General features: G+C 45.4%; 1 protein-coding gene and 1 pseudogene across 3 annotated transcripts in view; one reads left to right on the top strand and one right to left on the bottom strand.

The window, feature by feature from the left end:
- PDK3 (pyruvate dehydrogenase kinase 3) overlaps positions 1 to 23621 on the bottom strand; it is a 259141-nt gene that overhangs the window by 109254 nt on the left and 126266 nt on the right. The window lies entirely within an intron of this gene.
- LOC307180173 (tubulin epsilon and delta complex protein 2-like) lies at positions 331 to 20578 on the top strand (annotated as a pseudogene). The gene is made up of 3 exons: positions 331 to 425; positions 18318 to 18875; positions 19883 to 20578. The product of its transcript is annotated as a tubulin epsilon and delta complex protein 2-like (transcript).

Below are 23621 nucleotides of genomic sequence, written 5' to 3'. Positions count from 1 at the left end.
GTTGACACCAAGCAGTACACCCACAAAAGCCAAAGAGAATCCGAGTGGAGAGCATGGGTTCCCAGCCTTGGCTGCCTTTTGGAATCATCGGGGTATTAAAAAAAAAATCTCCGTGTCCAGGCCATACTCCAAGACAATTAAATCAGAATCTCTGGGGGTGGGTCCCAGGCATCATTATATTTTAAAGCCCTCCAGGGATTCCAACATGCAGCCAAGTTCGAAATCCACTAGTACAGAACGTCTGGCCCTCGCTCACAACCAGGGCTCAGGCCCTCCTTATACACGCTGTCAGGCGTGTAGGCCGGGGAAGGTGGCACGACATGCCTGGTCATGCCACTCACCCATGCCAGCTTAACTCGCCAGCTGCCCACTCAGCGCCTGAAGCTACCCGAAACGTGGAAACTCAAGGTCGAGGTGATGCTCAGGTGACGATTAAGGTTACTAGACATCAGAGCATTGAAAGCGGGACAGCCAAGGCACAAACAGAATAGAGAGACACAAGTGCACGTTAAGCAGTAATCTGTGACGTCTTCACTGGCTCTGCTCCAAAGGGGGGTGTTGGATTTGCCAATTTGATGTACTGCCACCTGATATTCAACTGAAGAAGGAAAAAAGATACAGAGGGTAGGAGGGGGCTTCTGAAGTGCTGGTCATGTTCTGTTTCTTCAACTGGATGCTGGTTACACAGGGGTGCTGTTTCTGAAACATGGCTACTTCTACACTTACGATATGGGCACTTTTATATATGTACATCATGCTTTAGTAAAAAGTTTTATAAGGAGAGAAACCCTACACTGGTCAGTGAAAAAAGGTCATAGACGCTATCAAAAATAGAAAGCCCACCAGCCTGTTTATAGCACTGAGTTTGATAATAGCCCCATATTAGAAACCATTCAAATCATAGGGACCTGGTTGGACAAATGAAGGTTCAGTCATACAACGGGATACTACGTAGCTATTAAATTTTATATGGTAGAAGACTACGTCATGACATGGAAAAGTGCTCGCAGGCTATTTTAAAGTTAAAAAAAGAAGATGGATTATAAAACATCGTTATACATGTGTTAGATATTATTATGCATTTTTCTATGCACACTGGTCTTGAGATAAATAAATGTTAGGCATAACTGAGATACAAACAGAAAGAAAGACAGTGTGCAGATAGGACCTGGACTCAAGTCCCAACGCAGCTTATCTACTAATAATTGTTCACCTTTGGCCAACTTGCTCAACTTTGTGAAAAGAGCTTTATTGAGATATAATTCACATACCATACAATTCACCCATCTGAAGTGTACAAGTTAATGTCTTTTAGTATATTCAAAGAGTTGTACAACTACTACCACAAACTGATTTTAGAACATTTTTATCGCCCCGTAGCCATTTGCAGTCAGTCTCCACTCCTGCCAACCCCCGCAGCCCTTGGCAACCAGTCGTCTACCTTCTGTCTCCATACAGTTGCCTATTCTGGACATTTCATCGAAATACAGTCATACGATGTATGTTTTTTGCGCGTCTGGCGTCTTTCCATTAGCGTAGTGTTTTCAAGGGTCATCCATGTTATCAAACTTCATTCCTTTTACTGCTAAATAATATCCCCCTTTATGAATATATCATATTTTGCTTATCCATTCTTCAAATGGTGGACATTTGGGTTGTTTCTACTTTGGGGCTATTATGAATAACGCTGCTGTAAACATTCACATAGAAGTTTATGTGTGGATGCATGTTTTAGTTTCTCTTGGGTATATATCTAGGAGTGGAACTTCTGGGTGTGATATAATACAAAAATATATTTAGTCTTTGCCCACAGTTCCTGGCAGAGCTCCTAAAACCCTTGGAATTTCCTGAGTGATAGGATTTGTGGGGGGGGTTGCTATGCACAACCAGCCCCTTTCAATCACACCTGAGTGTATGCTAATGAGGTGACTTAGGGTGGGACCCGCCCCCTCCTCAGATAGCTATAGGATACGGCCAATCACCAGAAAGACCAAGTGATCAGAGGGTTAGAACTCTCAGCCCCACCCACCAACCCCTCTGGGAAAGGGAGGTGGGGCTGGAGATGGAACTCTATAAAAAACTCTTGAACAATGAGATTTGGAGAGTTTCCAGGCTGGTGAACACATGGACTCGCTGGGACGGTGGTGTGGCTGGAGAAGGCATGGAAGCTCTATGTTCCCTCCCTTCTCCATACCTTGCCCTGTGTATCTCTTCCATCTGGCTATTCCTGAGTTGTATCCTTTATAATAAAGCCATAAATGTAAGTAAAGTATTTCCCTGAAGTCTGTGAGCCATTCTAGCAAACTATTGAACTTAAGGAGGGGGTCGTGGGAACCTACAATTTACAGCCAGAAGTACGGGTGGCCCAGGACATTGCACTGGCATCGGGGGCAGTCTGGTGGGACTGAACCCTTAAATCTGTGGAATCTGTCACTAACTCCAGGTAGTTAGTTTCAGAATTAAATTGAATTGTTGGACATCCAATTGGTGTCCGGGGAATTGGAGAATTGGTTGACTGGTGTCAGAGTACGATCCAGACTAGGTCATATGGTAACTCTGTGTTTAACATTTACATTTCCTCCAGCAATTTCTCCATATCCTCGCCAACACTTGCTATTGTGTGTCTTTTTTACTATAGCCATCCTAGCAGATGTAAGGTGATACCTCATTGTGGTTTTGATTTGCTTTTCTCTAATAACTAATGATGTTGAGCATCTTTTCATATGTTTATTACCATTTGTATATATTCTATGGAGAAATGTCTAATCAGATCCCTTGCCCATTTTTAAATTGGGTTAACTTTTTATTACTGAATGGTAGTTTTTTATATATTCTGGAATCAAGTCCCTTATCAGACACATAATTTGTAAATATTTTCACCCATTCTGTGGGTTGTCTTTTCACTTTCTTGATGGTGCCCTTTAAGGCCCAAAAGTTTTAGATTTTTATGAAATCCAATTTATCCATTTTTTTCTTTAGTCACTTGTTTTTTGGTGTCATGTTTAAGGAGGCTTTCAGGATCCACATCTTTTAATCTTCTTATTCTTGGAGCCAAGCACAGAGCCTGGCATATAGCAGGCACACAATATTTGCGAACTGGGATGACGTATCTTTATCTGAACCTGGGAATGTATTGAGTCCTGTATCGTTTATCTATTACTGTGTAAAAAATGACCTCAATTTAGCAGTTTAAAACCACAAACATTTTATTTGGCTCACTAGCCAATGGGTCAGTTGGGCAGTCCTTCTGATCTCGACTGGCTCACGTGTCTGTGTTCAGCTTATAGTTTGGCAGCTGGGTGAATGATCTAGAATGGCCTCACTCTCATGTCTGGTGGTTGGTACACTGTCAGATGGGATGCCTTGGTTCTCTTTGTAGCCTGTCACCCAATAGCAGGCTAGCTCATGGTCGTGTTAGAGTTCCAATTCCAAGCCCTAATACCTAAGCGCTTTTCAAGTCTCTGCTTATATCACATTTGTTCATGTCCTATTGACCAAAGCAATTCACATAGCCAGGCCTAGATTTGAGAGATGGAGAAATAGACTCCAGCTTTTAGGAGAAGGGAAGGATTTGTGGCCATTTTTGTAATTTACCACAAGTACCTCGATGCTTCTACACTGTTAGGCTTTTATGGAGGATGTAAAAGAAAAACCTCTCCTTCTTTCAAGTTTACACGCCATTGTGGGCATTCATTCATTCAACAAATGTTTACTGAGCATCTACCATGTGTCAGGCACAGTTCTGGGCTCTTGAGCTATCTTAATAAGCAGAGCAGACTAAGATCCTTCCCCCTTCCCCATGAAATTTACCTTCTAGTGGAAATGGCAAGAGGAAAGATTTCAAATAGAGTCCAAGCAAACTGTTGTGGTGGTGAAAATTTCTTTGACCGTACCTACATACAATGAAGATTAAATCCAAGACTTAGCCCCTGCGGGCAGGAGGGAAGATAGAAACACCCTAAGAACACAGAGCAAAAGGGGAGAAGATTGCAAGAGATCCCAGAAAAGAAAAGCAGGCTCCTACGGAAAATGGAAATTTGTTCTTGTATTTTCAAAGTGAGTTTGTATCAATCGGGGTTCAACCAGAAACATATAAATGATAGACATATATTAAGAGATTTAGGGAATTCCCTAGTGGTCCAGTGTTTAGGACTCTACTTGCATGAAGAGTTACTTTATGCGATTGTGGGGCTGGCTAGGGAAGTCTGAAATCCATAGGGCCTGCCATCAGGAGGAGCAGGCTGGAATTCCCAGGCACGAGCTAAAGCTGCAGTCTGCAGGCAGAATTCCTTCTTCTCCTGGGAAACCCCAGGTCTGCTCTTACGGCCTTTCACCTGACTGAATCAGGGTTACCCAGACTATCTAAAATAATCTCCCTTACTTAAAGTTCACTGATTGTGGACTTTAATCACATCTACAAAACACCTTCACACAGCACCTAGATTAGCGTTTAATTGAATAACTGGAGACTGTAGCCTAGCCCAGCTGACACGTAAAACTGAACATCACATGAACTGCCTGCACAATTCTGTCAATTTACTAAAGCCCACTGTACACGTTAAGTGGGTGAATTATATAGTATGTGAAATATATCTTAATAAAGCTGTAAAAAAAAAAGTAGGTTAGTTCTATGCTTTCGGAGATCTAGTTTCAAAAAATAAATGTGGGCTTAAAACAAAAAGTCTTATTATGAATGTGTTTGACTCAGTCTGGAAGGCAGAACAGAAGCTGTAATCCACGAGGAACGTAGCCTAATTCACCCTGAGCCCGGCACTGTTCTATCCTCTCAGCTAGGAGTTGGAGTAATTTCTCTATGGCTTCCTTACAACCTGCGTGCCATAGACCAATTAATATTTACACTCCCCAGCCAGTTACCAGAGGAGACAGACGCTGGGAGAGCCGGAAGAGCAGAGCCCAGAGGATCCTCGGGCCCCTGGGCTGGTTATGGGATGTAGGATCCAGTGCCACTTAATAAGATTAAGCGTCACCTCCAATTAGCTCTCTGTCCTCTCTGCACTCAAGTGGCTCTAGCCTGTGGGCAGCTGTTAGAGCCCAGCTACAGACAAATAAGAAGGTGGTGCATTAAAAAAAAAAAAGTGTGGTGAGGGCTAGACATGTTCCAGGGGTCTGGAGCAGAGTGAGGACGCCCATGGGAAAGGAAAGATGAAAACACCATGGATGGAACTGGGGCGGGAGGGAGGGCCCACGGCACAACTGGGAACAAACAAAGGGCTAGAGGAGGGAACAGGCTGGACTGACTGGAACAGCGTGTCCTGGAGAGGTGGGTGCAGGGCAGGGAAGCTCTTGAAGAACAGGCGGAGGAATGCGGAACAGATGCAAGCAAACCTGTGGTGCCCAAAGGAGGGGTGCACATCTCAAGGGGTGGCCAAGATGATCCACTGCAGCAGGAGAGGGAAAGACGCTAACTTCGACTAGATTTATTTTTGATCCAAAGAATAAGAAAATAAACTCAACTAGTAGGTAATATATAGATTCATGCCACCACCCTGCCCCTGTCTGGAAGTCAGACAGTCGCAAGACAAGACTCCTCAAATGATTTTGAAGACAGAGTGGGAATTCCTGAATTGAAGGGATGATAAGCCTCGTCATTTACTTTCAGCATTTTGCAACATTTATAAGGTAAAGTGTGTTTACAGATTCTAGTCTCCAGTTATAATGAAACCAGCCCTCATAAAATAAACAGGTGACTTTGAAGAATCCCACAAAGGAAACCCTGCTTGGAAATAATATTAATAAGGCAAGAAAAATCAAACAACCTGAAAATGAGTTCTCCTTCTCACAATGCAACAAATGATGCATTTCTCCACTTTCTAGAACCTTCTTTGTCCACCATGGTTGAAGTCAAAACAATGACCATCTAGTCAGATCTGAAAAGAGGTTGTTCAGAGAACTCAAAATTATCCAGGTACCTATTAAAAATATGGATATAAAGCTGGCCCGAGGTATAGCCCATGACTTAATATACTGGTTAATGAAAGGATATCATTTATAAATAAACAAGTATGAATATAATGGGGGTGCATACTAAGGAAGGTATACGGGCAAAAAAAAAAAAAGGGAGTTCATTGCTGCAAGCAATGTGAAGGGCTATTTTCAGACGATATTGTAGAGTATATGGGCTGTTCTAGGTTGGGTTCCTCTAGAAGCAGACCTGGAGATGAGGATTGGATGTGAGTAGTTGAAATGAGAGAGAGACTCACGAAGCACTAGGAGGGAAGTGGGGGTGTGTTAGCAAGCATGTCATCACTGTGGGCAACTGAGGCAACTGGAAATTGGTGTAGAACCTGCGTTAGACGCGTCCCACCCTAGGGGGAAGGAAGACGGAGTAGTTATACACCAGCTTCTGCCATCAATGGTTCAGAGCCGCTCGCGGGGCATTTACTCCCCATTCTGCCTGTGCTTGGGCAAGCCCAAGGAAGCCCTCAGAATGACAGTCACGGGGGCTTGGAGGAGGAAGCCACAAGCATGCACGGGAATGGTGAAGGCCAAGAGATACGGGCGGAGCACCCACAGTGTCTGCTCCCTAGGCTTCTTTACGGTTTGACTTTTTACAATAAGCAGCGTTTACTCTCTCTGTCTCATCATTCTTTGTTTTTCAACTTTTCACTTGTCGAACTCTGGGTGGGGCAACGAGCCCAGGCGTGCGAGTCCTGAAGGCCTCGGAAATAGCGGCTTACCAAAGGCCAAGAAGCAGCGCACGGTCCTCCCAGCCCATTTTAAAGGAGCTCCCGGGCTGTTGGATTCTACAGAGGAAGGCTGTTTTTGGTAAAACGTTGCCGAGAACTCTAATTAATGTACCGCTGCAACAGAAAATACTGAAAGGAAGGGTTAGGGCTGGGTGTTTTCGGGGAGATTCCAGAAGGTTCAGAAAGTTCAATTCAGCTAAGAACTAAGCGAAGACACTCAGTGTAGCCCTAGTTCAGAAGTCCAGCTGAATGAATGCACGTCTGCCCTAGAGGATCAGGGCATTTATGAGTTGCCACGGGCCAGCCCAGAGAGGTCTAGATGGCAAAGGAGACATTCTGAGGGGCTCCAGCAGCAGAGGAGACGGTGGACTTTGCCCACCAGCTGCCTGCACTAAGGCCATCCTGTCTACCAAGCAGAGCCTTCTACGTGCTGTGCCTGAAGCAGAGATAAGCAAGAGCGACTCGATTCGGCCACCACTTTGGTGCAAGTAGGACTTCAGGCCCCATCTAGAAAGGAGGGGCTGCCATTTGGGAATGAAGTGCTTAAAGCAAGATCCAGAGCAGTGTGGAGAGGCAGCCAGAGCCATCGCTCCTACCCTCAGCTGCAGGGGGGCCCATCCTATGGGCAGGAGGAATAGGCAGCTAAATACAGAAGAGACACGAGGCACCCTCACTGGCTCGACCTCCGTGACAACAGGTTTTATTGGGAGCAGAGAAGAGACGGCTAAAGTCTATTCCTCCCAGCACTGAAGGAGTCAGAACAGAAAGAGAGGCAGAAAGGGGACTTAGGAGGGAGCCAGAGATACATCGTCATTTCATGATTTGTTTAAGCTGTTCTATCATTACAATGACTACAGGTTATGCCACAGAAGATTCATGTTAAAACACTGCTCTTGTTAGTATATTAACACAGGGGAATTGTGGGGGGCGGGAGGGGTGCATCGAGCTAGTTGATACCTTGGGAACCGAAGGGAAGAGCTACAAGATACCGCAATAGAGACAGTCAGTGGGAAGGAGCAGGAGTGGGCGATGTGAAGGCGAAAAGCTGGGAATGAATGATAGCTCTTGTGTGCAGGATGCCGGCCACGTTTCCGAGGTTATTCACATTGATCCTCACTGCAACCCTAAAGGGAATTAACGGATGAGGAAACGGAGCCAGAGAGAGGTTAGGTGACTAGCTGTGTTAATTCACTGGGTCCTCCAAGAAGCAGACGCCAAGATGGGATTAGAAGTGCAAGAACCATATGGGGACATATGTATATGTATAGCTGATTCACTTTGTTATAAAGCAGAAACTAACACACCATTGTAAAGCAATTATACTCCACTAAAGATGTTTAAAAAAAAAAGTGCAAGAACCGTATGGGGGGAAGTGCCAGGGAAAGGCTCAGAGGAGGGGGCAGGAGAAGGCAGAGCGTGCCTTCAGGTGGCGATGCCAGTCTGGACCCTGTGGAGGAGACATAGAAGGACCTCTAGGAAAGTCTCAGCCAGGCCAACGAGGAGTCCTGCAGCCAAGGTGGCCCGTTGGAGGAGTCCCGCATGTCCCTGGGATGGCCTGCCCTAGTACTCTGACTGCGCTTACTCACTGGCTGGGAGCAGCCCATGGGAAACACAGCCTAGGTGCAAATGCAGCAGTGAATCCGGAGGGGCAGGAGCTGGGCCCTCAGTTATGCTCCTGAAGCAGGAGGTCAGAGCGGCACCCTTTCATGGCTGCCATGATAACCTAAAATCACATGACCACCAAATAGTGGGAGGATTTGAACTGAGATCTTTCTGACTGTAAATCCCCCTTTCTTGGTCACTGCCTTGTATACATATGCATATATCTTGGGCATGAACTAAATGGCATCAGAGGACTGAATGTAACCGAACAGGACCCTATGGGGCCTTCCCAGAACATGGCCTTCCCAGAACATGGCCTTCCCATGTTCTCCTCCTACCTTTTGCCTGTAGAAAAACTTTTGTCAAAGAATAAATTTAATCAGAGAAGTGAGAAAATGCAGAAAGAAAGGAAAAAATACAAGCAAGACAAAATAATAACAGTTTAGCCAGTAAAAAAAGTCAAGGACCTTTAATTCCTCCTCAAGGGCTATAGATAATATTCTGAGTCACGTCCTTTGAGCTGTTTTGCAGATACTGAAACTCACACCGGGTGGAAGAAGTTAACTGTATGCTGCCCACAAGCACAGACCGGTTGGAACCAGAAGGTTGATGATGTTGACTCCCGATTACCTCACCACCAACCAATCAGAGGAGTGTCCACAAGCTGATCACATACCTGACAACCCCCCTCCCTCACCCTGTCTTTATAAACATTTCCCTGAAAGCCTTCAGGGAGTTTGGGTCTTTTAAGCACTTGCTACCTGGACTCCTTGTTTGGCACCCTGCAATAAACACTGCACTGTATTCACCACAGCCCAGTGTCAGTAGATAGGCTTTACTGCGCATGGGCAAGTGGACCCACTCTGGTTCAGTAACATGAAGACAAACTTGAGACATCCCTCACCGACTCCTGCAGCACAAATTTCTAAAATCACAACCTAGCTGGGCAACATACGTTTTTATGAAGAGATCAGAAAGATGAAAGATTTTCAATCCTATTAAAATTGTTTTTTAGATTCTCACCCATTCCTCCCCGTTCTCCACAGGAACACACAGATCCACAAATATTTATTGAGCACTCACCACGTAACAGAGTCTGCATTTGGTACTGGATACACATACATGGACTTTACAGTATGGTGGGAGAGGCACGCATTAACAAGTAATGAAGAAAAATTATGGATAAGTTTATAAGGGAAAGTTCAAGGTGCCTTGAGAGAAAAGGCAGGTGAGATCTAACGGAAATTGGGGCCTGAGGGGTGGATAAAATGTCTGAAGCAATGAATGCCCCAGTGAGGAATGGCATTGGTGTTAGTAGACGTAGGGTCTAGCCCAAAGCATGTGTTGTTGGCTCCTCTGAGCATGAGAAGAGCTGAAAGCCAGGTCCCCATACTTAACTTCCCTTCAATAAGCCCTGTTTGTATCTTCCAAGGAGCTTACATATCGTTTTTAAGAGAGGGCGTTATTTAGGATTGGCTCAAGATGGCGGAGTAGAAGGACGTGTGCTCACTCCCTTTTGCAAGAGCACTGGAAGCACAACTAACTGCTGAACAGTCATCAAGAGGAAGACACTGGAACTCACCAAAAAAGATAGCCCACATCCAAAGACAAAGGAGAAACCGCAGTGAGACGGTAGGAGGGGCGCAATCACAATAAAATCAAATCCCATAACTGCTGGGTGGGTGACTCACAAACTGGAGAACACTTATACCACAGAAGTCCACCCACTGGAGTGAAGGTTCTGAGCCCCACGTCAGGCTTCCCAACCTGGGGGGCCAGCAACAGCAGGAAGAATTCCTAGAGAATCAGACTTTGAAGGCTAGTGGGATTTGATTGCAGGACTTCGACAGGACTGGGGGAAGCAGAGACCCCACTCTTGGAGGGCACACACAAAGTAGTGTGCACACTGGGACCCAGGGGAAGGAGCAGTGACCCCATTGGAGACTGAACCAGACCTACCTGCTAGTGTTGGAGGGTCTCCTGCAGAGGCAAGGGGTGGTTGTGGGTCACCGTGGGGACAAGGAGACTGGCAGCAGAAGTTCTGGGAAGTACTCCTTGGCGTGAGCTCTCCCAGCGTCTGCCATTAGCCCCACCAAAGAGCCAGGCGGGCTCCAGTGCTGGGTCGCCTCAGGGAAAACAACCAACAGGGAGGGAACCCAGCCCCACCCATCAGCAGACAAGAGGATTAAAGTTTTACTGAGCTCTGCCCACCAGAGCAGCCCCCAGCTCTACCCACCACCAGTCCCTCCCATCAGGAAGCTGGCACAAGCCTCTTAGATAGCTTCATCCACCAGAGGGCAGACAGCAGAAGCAAGAAGAACTACAATCCTGCAGCCTGTGGAACGAAAACCACATTCACAGAAAGATAGACAAGATGAAAAGGCAGAGGACTTTGTACCAGATGAAGGAACAAGATAAAACCCCAGAAAAACAACTAAATGAAGTGGAGATAGGCAACCTTCCAGAAAAAGAATTCAGAGTAAGGATAGTAAAGATGATCCAGGACCTCAGAAAAACAATGGAGGCAAAGATCAAGAAGATGCCAGAACTGTTTAACAAAGACCTGGAAGAATGAAAGAACAAACACCTAGAAGAATTAAAGAACAAACAAACAGATGAACAATACAATAACTGAAATAAAAATACAAAAGAAGGAACCAACAGCAGAATAACTGAGGCAGAAGAACGGATAAATGCCCTGGAAGACAGAATGGTGGAATTCACTGCCACAGAACAGAATAAAGAAAAAAGAATGAAAAGAAATGAAGGCAGCCTAAGAGACCTCTGGGACAATACTAAATTCAACAACATTTGCATTATAGGGGTCCCAGAAGGAGAAGAGAGAGAGAAAGGACCTCAGACAATATTTGAAGAGATTATAGTCGAAAACTTCCCTAACATGGGAAAGAATACAGCCACCCAACTCCAAGAAGCGCAGAGAGTCCCATACAGAATAAACCCAAGGAGAAACATGCCGAGACACACAGTAATCAAACTGGCAAAAATTAAACACAAAGAAAAATTACTGAAAGCAACAAGGGAAAAACAACAAATAACATACAAGGGAACTCCAATAAGGTTAACAGCCGATTTTTCAGCAGAAACTCTACAAGCCAGAAGGGAGTGGCACCATGTGACAAAGTGAGAGAGTGGCATGGACATATATACACTACCAACCGTAAAATAGACAGCTAGTGGGAAGCAGCAGCATAGCACAGGGAGATCAGCCCGGTGCTTTGTGACCACCTAGAGGGGTGGGATAGGGAGGGTGGGAGGGAGGGAGATGCAAGAGGGAAGAGATATGGGAACATATGTATATGTATAACAGATTCACTTTGTTATAAAGCAGAAACTAACACACCATTGTAAAGCAATTATACCCCAATAAAGATGTTAAAAAAAAATAAGGCAGTTACTTTTCAGACCAAAAAAAAAATCAAACATGGTTAATCTTTTGGTAAATAAATAAAATAAAGTGATGAAAGGGAAGAACCTACAACCAAGACTACTCTACCCGGCAAGGATCTCATTCAGATTCAACGGAGAAATCAAAAGCTTTACAGACAAGCAAAAGCTAAGAAAATTCAGCACCACCAAACCAGCTCTACAACAAATGCTAAAGGAACTTCTCTAAATGAGAAACACAAGAGAGAAAAGGACCTACAAAAACAAACCCATAACAATTAAGAAAATGGTAACAGGAACATACATATTGATAATTACCTTAAACACGAATGGATTAAATGCTCCAACAAAAAGACACAGCCTCGCTGAATGGATACAAAAACAAGACCCGTACATATGCTGTCTACAAGAGACCCACTTCAGACCTAGGGACACATACAGACCGAAAATGAGAGGATGGAAAAAGATATTCGATGCAAATGGAAATCAAAAGAAATCTGGAGTAGCAATACTCATATCAGATAAAATAGACTTTAAAATAAAGAATGTTACAAGAGACAATAAAGGACACTACATAATGATTGAGGGATCAATCCAAGAAGATACAGCAATTATATATACATCCAACAGAGGAGGACCTCAATAGCTATAAAAGAGGAAATCGACAGTAACACAATAATAGTGGGAGACTTTAACACCTCACTTACACCAATGGACAGATCATCCAAAATGAAAATAAATAAGGAAACAGAAGCTTTAAATGACCAGATAGATTTAATTGATATTTATAGGCTATTCCATCCAAAAACTGCAGATTACACTTTCTTCTCAAGTGTGCATGGAACATTCTCCAGGATAGATCACATTTTGGGTCACAAATCAAGTCTCGGTAAATTTAAGAAAATTGAAATTATATCAAGCATCTCTTCCAACCACAACGCTATGAGATTGGAAATCAATTATAGGGAAAATAATATAAAAAACACGAACACATGGAGGCTAAACAATATGTTACTAAATAACCAAGAGATCACTGAAGAAATCAAAGAGGAAATCAAAAAATACCTAGAGACAAATGACAACGAAAACACGATAATCCAAAACCTATCGGATGCAGCAAAAGCAGTTCTAAGAGGGAAGTTTCTAGCAATACAAGCCTACCTCAAGAAACAAGAAAAATCTCAAATAAACAATCTAACCTTACACCTAAAGGAACTAGAGAAAGAAGAACAAACAAAACCCAAAGTTAGCAAAAGGAAAGAAATCATAAAGATCAGAGCAGAAATAAATGCAACAGAAACAAAGAAAACAATAGCAAAGATCAATAAAACTAAAAGCTGGTTCTTTGAGAAGATAAACAACATTGATAAACCTTTAGCCAGACTCAAAAAGAGAAAGAGAGGACTCAAATCAATAAAATTAGAAATGAAAAAGGAGAAGTTACAACAGACACTGCAGAAATACAAAGCATCCTAAGAGACTACTACAAGCAACTCTATGCCAATAAAATGGACAACCTGGAGGAAATGGACAGATTCTTAGAAAGGTATAACAACCTTCCAAGACTGAACCAGGAAGAAATAGAAAATATGAACAGACCAATCACAAGTAAGGAAATTGAAACTGTGATTAAAAATCTGCCAACAAACAAAAAGTCCAGGACCAGATGGCTTCACAGGTGAATTCTACCAAACATTTAGAGAGGAGCTAACACCCATCCTTCTCAAACTCTTCCAAAAAACTGCAGAGGAAGGAACACTCCCAAACTCATTCTATGAGGCCACCATCAGCCTGATACCAAAACCCAACAAAGACACCACACAAAAAAGAAAATTACAGACCAATATCACTCATGAACATAGACGCAAAAATCCTCAACAAAATACTAGCAAACAGAATCCAACAACACATTAAAAGGATCATACACCACGATCAAGTGGGATTTATCCCAGGGATTCAAGGATTCTTCAATATACGCAAATCAATCAATGTGATACACCATATTAACAAACTGAAGGATAAAAACCATATGATCATGTCAATAGATGCAGAAAAAGCTTCTGACAAAATTCAGCACCCATCTGTGATAAAAACTCTCCAGAAAGTGGGCATAAGGGAAACTACCTCAACATAATAAAGGCCATATACGACAAACCCACAGCAAACATCATTCTCAATGGTGAAAACCTGAGAGCATTTCCTCTAAGATCAGGAACAAGACAAGGATGTCCACTCTCGCCACTATTATTCAACATAGTTTTGGTAGTCCTACCCACAGCAATCAGAGAAGAAAAAGAAATAAAAGGAATACAAATTGGAAAAGAAGAACTAAAACTGTCACTGTTTGCAGATGACATGATACTATACATAGAGAATCCTAAAGATGCTACCAGAAAACTACTAGAGGTAATCAATGAATTTGGTAAAGTTGCAGGATACAAAATTAATGCACAGAAATCTCTTGCATTCCTATACACTAACAACGAAAGATCAGAAAGAGCAATTAAGGAAACAATCCCATTCACCATTGCAAGAAAAAGAATAAAATACCTAGGAATAAACCTACCTAGGGGGACAAAAGACCTGTAAGCAGAAGAGTATAAGACACTGATGAAAGAAATCAAAAATGACACAGATGGAGAGATATACCGTGTTCTTGGATTGGAAGAATCAATCTTGTGAAAATGACTATACTACCCAAAGCAATCTACAGATTCAATGCAATCCCTATCAAATTACCAACGGCATTTTTTACAGAACTAGAACAAAAAATCTTAAAATTTGCATGGAGACACAAAAGACCCCGAATAGCCAAAGCAGTCTTCAGGGAAAAAAATGGAGCTGGAGGAATCAGACTCCCTGACTTCAGACTATAATACAAAGCTATAGTAATCAAGACAATATGGAACTGGCACAAAAACAGAAATATAGGTCAATGGAACAGGATAGAAATCCCAGGGATAAACCCACGCACATATGGTCACCTTATCTTTGATAAAGGAGACAAGAGTATACAATGGAGAAAAGGCAGCCTCTTCAAAAAGTGGTGCTGGGAAAACTGGACAGCTACATGTAAAAGTATGAGATTAGAACACTCCCTAACACCATACACAAAAATAAGCTAAAAATGGATTAAAGACCTAAATGTAAGGCCAGAAACTATCAAACTCTTAGAGGAAAACATAGGTAGGACACTCTATGACATAAATCACAGCAAGATCCTTTTGACCCACTTCCTAGAGAGATGGAAATAAAAGCAAAAATAAACAAATGGGACCTAATGAAACTTAAAAGCTTTTGCACAGCAAAGGAAACCATAAACAAGACCAAAAGACAACCCTCAGAATGGGAGAAAATATTTGCAAATGAAGCAACTGACAAAGGATTAATCTCCAAAATTTACAAGCAGCTCATGCAGCTCAATAACAAAAAAACAAACACCCAATCCAAAAATGGGCAGAAGACCTAAGTAGACATTTCTCCAAGGAAGATATACAGATTGCCAACAAACACATGAAAGGATGCTCAACATCATTAATCATTAGAGAAATGCAAATCAAAACTACAATGAGATATCATCTCACACCACTCAGAATGGCCATCATCAAAAAATCTAAGAAACAATAAATGCTGGAGAGGGTGTGGAGAAAAGGGAACACTCTTGCACTGCTGGTGGGAATGCGAATTACTACAGCCACTATGGAGAACAGTATGGAGGTTCCTTAAAAAACTACAAATAGAACTACCATATGACCCAGCAATCCCACTACTGGGCATATACCCTGAGAAAACCATAATTCAAAAAGAGTCATGTACCAAAATGTTCATTGCAACTCCATTTACAATAGCCTGGAGATGGAAACAACCTAAGTGTCCATCATCGGATGAATGGATAAAGAAGATGTGGCACATATATACAATGGAATATTACTCAGCCATAAAAAGAAACGAAATTGAGCTATTTGTAATGAGGTGGATGGACCTAGAGTCTGTCATACAGAGTGAAGTAAGTCAGAAAGAGAAAGACAAATACCGTATGCTAACATATATATATGGAATCTAAGGGGAAAAAATGTCATGAAGAACCTAGGTGTTAAGACAGGAATAAAGCCACAGACCTACTAGAGAATGGACTTGAGGAAATGGGGAGGGGGAAGGGTAAGCGGTGACAAAGCGAGAGAGTGGCCTGGACATATATACACTACCAAACATAAAATAGATAGCTAGTGGGAAGCAGCAGCATAGCACAGGGAGATCAGCTGGGTGCTTTGTGACCACCTGGAGGGGTGGGATAGGGAGGGTGGGAGGGAGGGAGACGCAAGACGGAAGAGATGTGGGAACATATGTATATGTATAACTGAGTCACTTTGTTATAAAGCAGAAACTAACACACCACTGTAAAGCAATTATACTCCAACAAAGATGTAAAAAAACCCCAAAAACAAAAATAAACAAATGGGACCTAATGAAACTTAAAAGCTTTTGCAAAGCAAAGGAAACTACAAACAAGACAAAAAGACAACCCTCAGAATGGGAGAAAATATTTGCAAACGAACCAACGGACAAGGATTAATCTCCAAAATATATAAACAGCTCATGCAGCTCAATATCAAAAAAACAAACAGCCCAATCCAAAAATGGGCAGAAGACCTAAACAGACATTTCTCCAAAGAAGATATACAGATTGCCAACAAACACATGAAAAGATGCTCAACATCACTAATTATTAGAGAAATGCAAATCAAAACTATAATGAGGTATCACCTCACACCAGTTAGAACGGGCGTCATCAGAAGATCTACAAACAACAAATGCTGGAGAGGATGTGGAGAACAGGGAACCCTCTTGCACTGTTGGTGGGAATGTACATTGATACAGCCACTATGGAGAACAGTATGGACGTTCCTTAAAAAACTGAAAATAGAATTACCATATGACCCAGCAATCCCACTACTGGGCATATACCCAGAGAAAACCATAATTCAAAAAGACACATGCATCCCAATGTTCATTGCAGCACTATTTACAATAGCCAGGAATAGCTAGGTTCTATGTGGAACCTAGAAAAATGGTACAGATGAACCGGTATGCAGGGCAGAAATAGAGACACAGATGGAGAGAACAAACGTATGGCCTCCAACGGGGGAAAGTGGCGGGGGTGGGGGTGCGGGGGTGGGATGAACAGGGAGATTGGGATTGACATGTATACACTAATTGTATAAAATCGATAACTAATAAGAACCTGCTGTATACAAATAAAATAAAATTCAAAAAAATAAAATAAAAAAGAAAATTTAAAAAAAGAGGGTGTTAATTGACTGCTATGTTTATAGCATTTGAAAAATACTTTGCAGTCGATTTGAAAACATAAATAAAATAAACACACCACATGATGCTAAACTTATTTTTTCCCCTGGGAATAAAGCAGAGTTAAGCTTCCTACCAGCTGGCTGTTCAGCTATCACAGTGTAATGATTAAAACCCACGTATTCCGTGTTGCCAGTTGGTAAGATGGCGGGGGTGCTCTCAGATTATATTGTTTAAAGGCTGTAAAGCTCCCCTATCTCCTGGTTACAAAATTGTTTGCCTTTTGGTTGAATGACTGAGTTTGAGGCTCACTTGTTATACTGCTTATTCAGGTTTGAAATCATTAAGCAAAATGACAGCTCTTGATTTCGGAGACCATCCCCTAAAAACAACATGGCTCTCGCTGCTGAATTCTCATCAGTTTCTCACTCCCATTAAAAATAATTCTTTCCCCATGTGGAAGCCTACGACACCAAGCTTTTCTTCGACAGCCTCAAAACACTTACCAATCATCACCTCGTTCATCCTCACCTCTTCCCTATCAAAGAGCCAAGTGTCATTACATCACGCTAGGCCAAAACCAGAAAGAGTGCGGTTCAGTGGGCGATTATAGGGCTTACAGGAGCAACAGGGCACTCGTTTCCCACTGAGGTATCAAGGTTGAATCAGAGGACAGTAGAGTATGAAAGCTAGAATTTCCCATAAAGATGGAGAGGCAGAGTTTAAGGGCCAGTGCTACTTGAATGGCAGGTCAAATTTTTCACTCCCTTGGGCAAGGCTCTGAACCCCTTTGGTCCCGGTGTCCCCATCCATAAAATGAAACTAATGAAAGTATCTGCTTCCTTGTGTGGATGTAAGGACTAAATGAGACGGCGCACACGCAGCACTTAGCACAGCGCTCAATAAATGGGAGTTTGTTATTAGGCTCAAGATCAATTCTCCAGGGATATTAGAGATGACACTGAAGGCAGAGGGGTGGCCCAAGGTGCCAGAGTCAGGTCGAAGTAGGGGAGAGATCGGAACCTTATTGTCTCCGTGACAAATTAGTGAAAGGAGCTTAGCGATGATATCCATGACGTCCAAAAATGTCTTTTTTTTTTAATTTTTGGCCACACTGTGCAGCATGTGGGATCTTAGTTCCCCGACCAGGGATCGAACCCGTGTCCCCTGCAGAGGAAGCTCAGAGTCTTAACCACTGGACCCTGCCGGCTGCTCGCACCGGTGGATTCCGCGCCCTGGAAGGGGCGGGAGGCGGCGCAGTCCGAGGCTGCTGAGCCTCGGGTGCGTCCCTTCCAGGCTGGTGGCCAAGCTGCATGACGCCCTGGACTCCTGCACCGAGTGACAGCGGCAGCTGGAGCGGAGCCTGCGAGGCTCCCGGCGGCTGCTGAGTGCCTGGGAACCAGCCCAGGGCCAGAAACGAACGAAGAGGCCCCATCTGCAGCAAGCACACCCAGCCCGCAGGACCTCAAGGAGCCGGAGCTTCTGACCCAGGCACTGCAGAAGGCTGTACGGGTGCGAAAAGGCATCTCAAAGGCTGGAGAAGGCGACAAGGGCAAGGCCCCCAGCCTGAAGTCTGCGTCCACGGCCGCTTCCCTTGCCACCAGAGCCTCTGCCCCCTCAGCGCCTCACGCAGGGCTGACAGCCGTCCATCAGAGACAAGAGCCCCCAGGGGCATCCACCAAACCAGGGGGCCTGCCAAGGACCTCCCTGAGAGCAGGCTTCCGTCAGTGGGGCATCAGGCCTGTATGGGGAAGGGGCCGGAGCCACCAAGCCTGAACCAGGCCGCAGGGACCAACACATAGTCCCGTTGGCTGTGCCTCAGGCCCCAGAAGCTCTTACACTCGAGGATAAGGGGTGCGTTTCCCAGACCCTCACTGGAGGAACTACTGTCTCTACCTGATCAGATCCTGGCAGCAGCAGGAGTGACAGGGAGGGCAGGGCATTGAGCTGCATGTGGGCCAGGGGGGCCCCAGGATGCCACCCCATGAGGCCCAAGCCCGGAAGCCGGCAGAGTGGAACAGCTGGCTGTGAAGGTGCCACGTTTGATGCACTGGGGCCTGTCCTGTGCCCTATCCACTTATCCACCCAGCCCCGGGGCTCCACATGAGTTCTCGAAGGCCTGGGCTCCGCTTTCTCTCCTCCCTGCCAGGTGGGACCTGAACTGGGCTGGCGCCTGGGGTCACCCTGGAAGCCCTGCCTGAGGGGTGGGTGAGCCTCATCCCTCACTGGGCTCCGAGTAGGGAGTGGGGCCTGGAGCCCCCCGAGTGACACAGAGCTGTCCTGGGCACCGGCTTCTCCGACAGGATGCAGCTGCCCGAGGCCTTCAGGAAAGCGGCTTCCCGGAAGCCTCGAGGCTGGGGGAGGGGGACGAGGAGGGGGAGGTGAGACCAGGGGAGCGTGGAGAGCCGGGAGGCCGAGGCTTCCCGATGGTAAGACTTCTCCCACGGGTCCCTTGGCTTCCTCTGCTGGGTGGCGACACACTCTCCGCGTTAGGAGTCAGCCTCCCTAAGACGGCTGTGGTCACCTCACTCAGCCAGCGGCCTCGGAGGCCCCCAGCTCAGCCTGTCTCAAGCTGTGAGACCTTGAACAAGGCACTCCGTGTCTCCAAGTCCCCATCTGTCTTCCTTGTGGAGACGACAATAATAGTAGCAGCTCCTAGAGGTGCTGTAGGGCTTAAACAAGGTAGTGCCTTTCGGGTGCTTGTGCTGGGCCTGGTACAGAGCCAGCACCCAGAGCTCTCACCAGACATCTTGGCTACCAGTCACTGCTGGCTCCTCTCCCCTTTTTCCCTTGAATTCTCTCCTAGCATTTCCCAGAGTGGGTCAGCTCTGTCACCCTTTTCACGGACAGTGTCCCCTCAGTTCCCCAGGACCCCCAAAGGCCCCTCCTGACATTCAGCAGAGCCGGACAGCGCAGGCTGGGGCCGCTACCCTGGCCCTTGCCTACTTCTCGTGGCCCAGCCCGGCTGGCTGGGGTCACCACGTTGCTCTCTGGTTTGCGGGCTGCGCACGTGTGCATCCCAGCCTGTGGGCCCAGCTCAGCTCTGCACAGACCAGTGATTCTGTGGATGCTGCTACCACCGCCAAAACCCAGTTCCTGCAGAAAATGCAGACAACTTCAAGTTGGCCCGGCTCTAGGCTCAGCGCCGCGGAGGTGGAGGCAGAGTTGCGGCACCTACAGGAGGCCTGCTTGCTGCTAAGACTTCGAATGCGGAAGAGCTCACGGCAGAGCCCAAGGACTGGATACAGGAGTAGCGCTGCCTGCTCACCCCGGAGGGCCTGCAGGCCATCGCGGGGCAGCGTCTCCGCAGGCTGCGGGAGCGGCGCACAGTACCCAGGAGCTGCAGACCCCGGCGGCCCTCGGGCTGCGGGGGGGCCATGCGGCACCAGCAGATCCACCTGGAAAAGGTCCTGATGGCCGAACTCCTCCCCCTGGTGAGCAAGCAGGAGCCGCTGGGGCCACCCTGGCTCGTGCTGTGCCGGGCTGAACACAGCCTGCTCTGTGAGGGAGGCCAGCACTTCCTCACCCTCCCAGGAGAAGATAAGCCTTATGACTGAGCCCTTCCCGTGGCCAGGCCCACCCCCAGTCCCCCAGGACCATGCAGCAAAGGCAGGCTGCCTCAGCCCCCTAGCCTGCCTGTTAGGGAGAGCCGCGCTTCCCTAGGAGGCATTAAATGAATGGGCATTGAGGGGATTTTCACTGGAGCAGTGAGCCGGGGGCCCAGAGATGCCTGTACCCCCGTAGGAAACCAGGTTTCCAAGGGGCGGGGACTGCCTCCTGGCTCTTCCTGAGGAACTCAGGGCCTTTCTCATGGCTGCTAAACCGGCTGCTCAGGGCTCAGCTTGCCTTGGCCTTCCACAGGCTTAGGAGACCTGAGGCTGGTGGGGCCTTTTCTTAGCTACCTCTGATTTCTCTTGCTGCACACTGAAAAGCCACTTCTGTGACATTAAAACTACTTTAGAAAGTATATATATTTAAATCATTTTTTAAAAAAACCATTGGACCACCAGGGGAGTCCAAAAAATTTTTTTGAATTTTTTTAACAATGTCTTTTTTAAAATAAATTTTACCATTTCTTTTTTAAAAATTTTTTAAAATATTTATTTATTTTTGGCTGCATTGGGTCTTTGTTGCTGCGCGCAGGCTTTCTCTAGTTGCGGCGTGCGGGGGCTACTCTACGTTGCAGTGCACAGGCTTCTCATCGCGGTGGCTTCTCTTGTGGAGCACGGGCTCTAGGCACGCGGGCTTCAGTAACTGTAGCGTGTGGGCTCAGTAGCTGTGGTGCACGGGCTTAGCTGCTCCGTGGCATGTGGGATCTTCCCGGACCAGGGCTCGAACCTGTGTGCCCTGCCCTGGCAGGCGGATTCTTAACCCTCGTGCCACCAGGGAAGCCCAACAATATCTTTTTAATTCAACACTCTTGACAGACTGGAGCAGATCCATCCCCTCCCCCTCCTCACCCTCTATAATGGCCTGACACTCAGAAGACCTTGCACAAGTCATATCATCTTGTTAGGCCTCCATTCCTCCTTTTGAAAGTGAGGGGTTGGCCTGACTCAAACTGACTCAATCAGTAAGGGAATATCATCGTCCATTACATATTAAAGACTGTTATAAGATGTTCAAATCCAAATTTGTTGATTTTTTAAAATAATGATAAAGTGAGCTGGTTGCACGGACTCAGAGCTGAATGGTGCCTCCAGGATCATAAGTACCGAGGCAGGGAGCTTTCCCTGGAACAGTCCTATGGGACATCTGAGCGCTCTGCCTGCTTCTCCAGCTGTGTAGCCTCCAAGACTGGCTCTCTGGCCCTCCCCAAGACTCCAAAAGCTATTTAAAATTTTGAATAAACTCCTTAAACTAACTAGAGTAGATTCTGATGTTGGCAACTAAGAACTCTGATGGATTCAGAATAGGATACGTTTAAAATTAACCCAATAATGTTGCCACAAGTCCCAAAATGTTCAGAATCAATGTCTCAGAATATGTTTTTCAAAGTAAAAGTAACTCTTTCAAATCGTAGCAAAGTAAGAATGCTTTTCATTCTACCACATGTGCATTTACCTCCAAGAATGCCGACAATCTCCAAACTGAAGGACAGCCATAGGCGAACAATCTGTTGAAAAAGAGTCCTACTTTGCAGTGAGATTTTGCAAATACATTTCTTCTACAGTATGTGTAGGAGCCTCATGAGAAGATGCTAGCACTGACCTATAAGATGAACCTCAAAGTCAGACCTTTTCCTTTACTAGCACCACCATCTCTTACTGTGAACTTCATAATCGTGAAGCTGAAACACCATGGACTGTATACTCACCGTAATCAGAAATCTCCAGAAACCCTAATGCAGTGTTTTATGCTCTGCACTGGCATTATGAAACTATTTATGGTTATCAGAAACCTCCCTAGAAGGATAAGGGAATAGAAATGTCATGGAAAACAAAAACGTCACAGGCATGGGCTTCCCTGGTGGCGCAGTGCTTGAGAGTCCGCCTGCCGACGCAGGGGACGCGGGTTCGTGCCCCGGTCCGGGAAGATCCCACATGCCGCGGAGCGGCTGGGCCCGTGAGCCATGGCCGCTGAGCCTGCGCGCACGGAGCCTGTGCTCCGCAACGGGAGAGGCCACAGCAGTGAGAGGCCCACGTACAGAAAAAAAAAAAAAAAAAAAAAGTCACAGGCATGAATATTATAACAGATTAACTGACAAAGCTGCCCACTTCCCTCCATTATGTAATGGACAAAGGGAACTATTATACAATTACTCTACTCTTTTTTTATGTCAAGGGGGAAAACTGATGGTGCCATGAATTTCAGATTTACTGGAATTTGGATAAATGTTATCTCTGGTGAAGTTTCAACTTACTTTCTCAAGAACTATTGAGGCGCTCATAATTTCAGCCATACATTAATATTTTGTTCTTACACTGAGGCTGCTTTTTAAAAAATCTGTACTTCAAAACCCCAAAGAGACTACAAAAAAACACCTGTTAGAACTAATAAATTCAGCAAAGTTGCAGGATACAAAATGAACACACAAAAATCAGCTGCACTACTCACACAAGAGCCATGAGGTGGAAGCAACCCAAATATCCACTGACAAATGAAAGGATAAACAAAATAAAGTATACACATACAATGGAATATTATCAACCTTAAAAAGGAAGGAAGGGCTTCCCTGGTGGCGCAGTGGTTGAGAGTCTGCCTGCCGATGCAGGGGACACAGGTTCGAGCCCTGGTCTGGGAAGATCCCACATGCCACGGAGCAACTAACCCGTGCGCCACAACTACTGAGCCTGCGCTCTAGGGCCCACGAGCCACAACTACTGAGCCTGCGTGCTGCAACTACTGAGCCCGCGTGCCTAGAGCCCATGCTCCCCAACAAGAGAGGTCACCACAATGAGAAGTCCGTGTATCGCAACGAAGAGTAGCCCCAGCTCACTGCAACTAGAGATAGCCCGCGTGCAGCAACGAAGACCCAATGCAGCCAAAAATAGATAAATAAAATAAATAAATTAATTTTTTTTAAAAGGGAAGGAGATCTTGTCACATGTTATAACATGGATGAACCTTGTGGTCATTATGAGGTTATTATGGTAAGTG

Source organism: Stenella coeruleoalba, assembly GCF_951394435.1.
Source record: "Stenella coeruleoalba genome assembly, chromosome: X".
Classification (NCBI taxonomy): domain Eukaryota; kingdom Metazoa; phylum Chordata; class Mammalia; order Artiodactyla; family Delphinidae; genus Stenella; species Stenella coeruleoalba.
This window is presented reverse-complemented; position numbering and strand designations above follow the sequence as displayed.